Source organism: Opisthocomus hoazin, chromosome 2 (genome assembly GCF_030867145.1).
Source record: "Opisthocomus hoazin isolate bOpiHoa1 chromosome 2, bOpiHoa1.hap1, whole genome shotgun sequence".
In the NCBI taxonomy this organism is placed as follows: Eukaryota; Metazoa; Chordata; class Aves; order Opisthocomiformes; family Opisthocomidae; genus Opisthocomus; species Opisthocomus hoazin.
In genome coordinates, this window is record NC_134415.1 from 27,769,750 (window position 1) to 27,775,749 (window position 6,000).

Below are 6,000 nucleotides of genomic sequence, written 5' to 3' on the forward strand. Positions count from 1 at the left end.
GCCAGCTTAGGGCATCGACCAAGACATCTGAGCATCTTCCACACACAAAAAAAAAACCAGTACGAAACCCCCAAACCGACAGGAAGGCATCGAGTTTCTGGCTTTCCTCCCTCTTCAGGGTAGAAAAATCCCATCTGCCAGCCTTAGTTCCCTTGCAATTAAGAAATCTGCTTCACTCCCCAAAAAAACGTTAGTGCCTTGCTTGACAAGGTCCCACTGAGCACAGAGCGAGAAGCTCAGGCTGAGAAATGCCTGGGAAGGTTCTCCCCACGCGCGGCTCCAGTGGCACCTCTAACGGGGGAGGGTGGGACGGGGGGGGTGTGTGTCTCCCACCCCCCCACCCCCGCTCTGCTGCACACCCACAGAGCCCCCGCCACCCGCTCAGCTCCGCAAACTTCAGCAGCAGCCTAACCAGAAGTGCCAGGCTTTTAAGCTCATAGCCCTGCCGTGACGTTCATCGGCTCGGTGGGGGAAGCAGGGTCTCCGGCGGGTACAAAGCCCGGGACAAGGGGTCGCGGTCTCCGTGCGGCAGCCGTACAAATGACAAATAACAGCAGTGAACTGCCGCCTTCGCTGGAGAGCCGAGCGCGCACGACGGACACAAAACGGCTCCCTTTACACTGTGAAGGATTCGGAGCTTAAACAAGCCACAATATGTTTTGAAGCTTTTGCCAAAAAGTACAAAAACCTGTAGTCAGTGTAGCTCAGCATTTGACAACAAGCGTAGTTTCTTCTGCTCGACATATTTTCCTGGTGTATTTGTTTGTAAAGGTAGAGATAAGTATAGTAACACAATCTGTTCTTTAATATCATAGGCAAAGAAAAATCACTAGTCACTAGCTACAGCAGTTTGCAATCTTTGTGAGACAGCTGCAAGTATGTGTTTTGTTTTTTTATTTAAAATATCTCAAATGGAGCCTGATCCTGAAAACACTTCTTCCCTTCGATGGTGCTTGTCCGCAATAATAATACTAATGAAAGGCAATTGCTGATGTAAGGAAAGAAAAGAAGATGACCCTCAGATTCCCTACAAAACTCTTGTAATGGTTATTTTCACTAAACATAAGAAAGCAGACTCATATGTGCAATATCCATTCTGTCCCTATCTACAATTTTGACAGTTGTCTATGGAAAACGCGGACTTAAAAAACTCTTAAGAATAATTATTAGAAATCATAGCCAAAATAACATACATCAGCCTTGATTAGTTATATGATAAAGCAGCCTTAAATTGATAGTTTAAAAACAGGAAAATTAGCAGTATGATTAAGTATGAATGGCTAATAAAAAGAATTTTGCTAAAACAGATTAAGGTTCAGATCAAGGTCACAAAAGGAACTGATTGAGGAAAACTGTCATTTTTGCTGGGACTTGGTAGCTGTTTTAGCAGCACAGTTTCCTCTGAATCACAGTCTTGTAATGAGAAATTGCACTGCTGGGGTTAATAAAGACTTGGCACGTTTGTTTACCCAGAAATTTCAGTTAAAACATTGTGGTCAAAGAAAAAGGCAGATTCCTTGTGTGCAAGTAGACGGAAAGCGATATAACTAAGCTAAGTAACCTCTAGTAAAATATAAGGTGAATTCACACCACAGTTCCAGTTCTCACTTTCGCTGTAAATTCACTCCAGGAAAAAAAAATATCCAAGTGACCCAAAGCCCTCTTTGTCCCCCAGTTTCCTCCAAAATAAACAGCTTCTAGCCGCAGTGCGACAGAACGCTGTTAGCAGAGGCCAGGCAGAGGAGTGCTCTCCCTGCTGAAGGGGTCGGAGATTTTGCCTTGCTCCCAGCTTCGCCCCTTCCTGGCTGCAGATAACCTCCAGGAGGCTACGTCTCTGCCCCTCCTCCCGTCCTGACGGATCAAGAGCTGAGCAAAGGCCTTGGATCCGCAGGTAGGGTCTGAAATTTGGTGTTCCCAAGGGAAAGATTTGCGGGCAGACTTATCCCTGGCAAAGCTCATCTTCTGCATGCAGGCACCTCTGCTGCAAACGGGATAGTGCTGGTGCCTAGCAGCTACGGGCACAGCTGACCTCAGGAATTTCAGACCAGAAGCAATCTTTTGCATGCAATTCCCCTCTGAAAACAACTGCATTTTCTTGTTATCCCACTTGCAGGGAGCAGGGGTGATTCCCGAAGAGCTGATGTGTCGGTGTCACCATTGCCTCACATTTTCATCTTGTCCCGACGGTGTGTAAGCGGGAGGGACCACAGGCATTCTGGTCATTACCTCGTGCTCCCAGTCCCACGGGAGCTCGGTGCCGCCGAGCTGCGCGGCAGCAGCATGCTGGGCTGCCCTCAGAGCGGTTCCGTTCGGAGTCTGCAACGCAACCCACACACGGGTCCAGGCTCCGCGGGGAGGACCGGCTGTCCAGCAACGAGAGCCTCAGCCTCGGTGAAACTGTTCAGTGGCATCCCCTGCTTTGTGGATACAATGCTGCAACGGATTTTTACTCTTATTTTCTCCCTCCTCCTCCCCTCCGGCTGGTACTTTGCACAAGGGGGAGCTGGCACTTCTGGTCCGTGATGGGAGCTATTGGAGCCCTCTGGAGCATTGGGTTGCTGCTCGGTGGCACAAGCTATTGTTGTCGTTATTACTATGGCCAGGCCTGATCGGGGTCAGCAAGCCAACATGAGAGCTGTTGTATAATCCAGCAATAAAAAGACAGTCCTTGTCCCAGAACACACTCAGGCTGGTTTTCTGACAAGCTGTAACAGGTTCTGCGGCGGCACCTTTTCTGTTGCTAAATAAAGAACTTCTGTCTTGCAGAGCCTAAACCCATTGCTGAAAGATTGAAAGGAAAACGAACTAATAGGACAAAGGGGCTGTGTGCGGGGGTTTTCCAACATTTGTTTGTTTTGATCTTAGTTGCAAGTAATTCACATGGAGCGAAGTGCATTGACACTCAGAAGAAAATAAGCACTCGGTTTTAAAAAGGACAACTGCTTCAGACCAAGCCGAACGCAAAAAGTCAGAATCATCCAGGTAAGATCACTGGGCCAGAAATCACATTTTTATTAGTACATAAACCATATGTCACCTGACAATGAGTATCTGCAGCAAGGAGTGAAATAACCCTCCAGCAGCGAAGTCAATATTTAAATCAATAACTATGGTAAGGAAAATATCTTACTCATTGATATAGATTGGATTTTTTCCCTTATGAATCTCTCAGGAGGTAAACAGCATATTTCTGTTGTAAAAGCAACTAAACAGTATTGCCAAACAGGTCTAATCATTCCTAGAATTCAATAGCACGACACTCTGAAATGCTTAATGTTGTTGTAAATGCCATTTGACCTCTATGTCAGGGATATATCTCTTCTCCAGAAAAAGGCACCTACATTATTTCAGCCCCGATGCTGCTGAGTGTGAGCCCAGAAACTTCAGTGGGAGCTTAGAGCACTCCAGGAGGAACTTTTTACATTGTGTAGGTACCTAATGATTCAGCTGCTCAAGGCTAAAATCCATAAGGGATGACAGTGCCTCCACGTTAACTGTTGCGACGTCTTCCACCCACTGCAGCGAAGCCGTGCAGCATTACGGACAGGCTCACAGATTGCCGAGGCCAGAAAGAGGGTCAGCGCCCGGAGCACGCCCCGGCAGCGTGCACCATCACCTGGGCTCAGGGACGCCCGCGCCCTCCTCCCTGAGCCGGTGATGTATTTTGCATGACAGAGCCATTATAGATAAAGTACATAATCCTGGCAGCAGAGCATGGCCCCCTCCCAGTTTGTTGTTTTAAGCACCTTTCACGAAGTCAAGCTCACCCGTTTCTTCTCCTTTAACCCTGTGATAGTTTGGTTCCTTTCTGCAACGGGGTGAAACCATCGAAGGGGGGGTAAGGATGACCCCATCCCACAGCCTGGTGGCCAGCGCACATTTTAGAGAGAAGGGACCCATGACTTCATATGGCTTTGGAACGAGGAAAGTGTTAAACAGATGTTTTCTACCCCTAGGAGAGACACCCTAAGTTGTAGGCTGCCCTATGAAAGATGGGAACTGACACCACCATGAGGACATCTTGCAAAGAAAGCAGTGCTGAGCGTGGTCTTGCTGGAGCCCTTAGGCAGGGGCACAGCCTGTGCGCTGGCTCCTGGAGGGATTTCTACACAGCCCCGCATGGAGCTGCTCCCTGAGGGGTGGCTCTGGCAAGGACAGAAGCACCACCACAGCACCTCTGGAGCATGTCTCCTCAGCTGTGTGAGCTACGGTGGCAGCTTGGTATCTAGACACCTAAAGTCAGCCTACGCCCTGCTTTAGGTTCCTAAACCCATTGGCTTATTCAGGACTTTACAGGATATCTAGGCACCTGTGTCCTGTTAAAATTCATAGTATAGCACTCGCAACTATTTTGAATTGTTATTAGATGCCACTCTGCCCCTGACAAAGTTGTCCCTCCATGCCTTTCAGGACTGAGTAAGTAGAGGTGACAGATCATATACATGCTTCGGATAATGGGAATGACATTTTTTAGAAAAGATTGGTTCTTAAAACTGTTGCTACATAATACAAAACTAAATTAATTCCGCGCACCAAAAAAAAAGTCTTCTCCACGTTCTAATCCCTCTACAGAAATATCTCCCTCTTTCTTAAAAACAGCAACAAATGAAAAAAATAGAAGTCTATGAAATTAAACTACATTTCCTGCTCAATTCCAGCTTTGATTATTCAGCAGGGTAGGGTACTGTTTTAAACTCTCAAATGCACTTCCTTTTCTTCTGCTTTATGATTTTAAACTTCTTAAGACTTTTAATGCAAGTACTAGAGCAGGGCAACACAAAGTATTTTTTAATGTGCTTTTAACCCCTCCACATGGAGGTTGCTGAAACAGTTCAGATCTTTGAACCGTGGTAGGGTGGTGCTGGCTCAGAGCTCTCCCTCTCTGGCAGCCCTTCTGATATGTTTAATAGGAAGAAAGCTGCGTTGGGATTAGTTTTTGTACAAATCCCAGAAATCATTAGAAAGAACAACCTGGAGAGCTTCCCCAACTTGTTTTTTAAACTCTTGTCCAGCATTGCATTGGCCCACTCTGCAGGTAAGGCAAGCTTTGGTCGAAAGAGATGGAAAACTACTCAGCGAGGTAAGCAGTGACTGATTTAACCAAACCCACATCGAGCACAAATCTTTCTCAGAGGAACAGATCAGAGTTGAAGCTAAAATCAGCTTCCATGTCGCAGCCTTCTGTGTGATACTGTGCGCATCAGAACCTGCATTTGTCAGAGTTTTGCATCTGACTTCTAAACAGACCCGGCGATTACACCTCCTGGAGGTGCAACTGCGTGTGACACCAGCAGAACTCTACGCCAACGGAGAGCAAAGGGTTTTCCAACTTGCGAGAGACGGATTCCTCCTCAGCAGGGCTGATGTGACAAATGATCACAAGGCCGGGGCCTCCAGACTCTGCGGTTTGCTGTGAATTAATGTACCGAGGGAATTCCCATCCCGGCAGCGTGATCCAGCAGCATGCACAAACACGGGGCCAGAGAACCAGCTGATGTAAACTGGGATGGCTCTGCTGGACCTGGCTGACATCCGACATCCACTTACGATTTCTGAATGGAGAATTAAGAGGAAGAACGGGATGACATAGCCACGGCGTTGCTAGTTTGGAGAGGGATGAAAGGGAACTGGCAAAACGTCTGCTGCCAGAGAAACACCAACCCTACCTCTGTCGCCGCAGAAGGGTTCTTCCAGGAACCTGGGAGAGAGGCACAAACACGGAGCTTTGCAATGTTTCCGGCAGCACATTCGACCCGGCAACGCTGACGAAGCCAGGCACCCAGGGCCGTGTAAGGCTGGAAGTGACAAGAGGTTGCAGCCTGGTGGCAGCCACTTGGATGAGAATTTCCTCGTGGGATAAAGAGGGTGGAAACGTTTCCCCTTTTAACTTTCCCGCCAACCCAGTGGAAGGGGCAGGTTGAGGAAGAGCAAGGGCGCTGTACCAGACAGACACACATCGCAGCAGCTTACCCTGGAGGCAGACTGTGTAACTCCATCAGT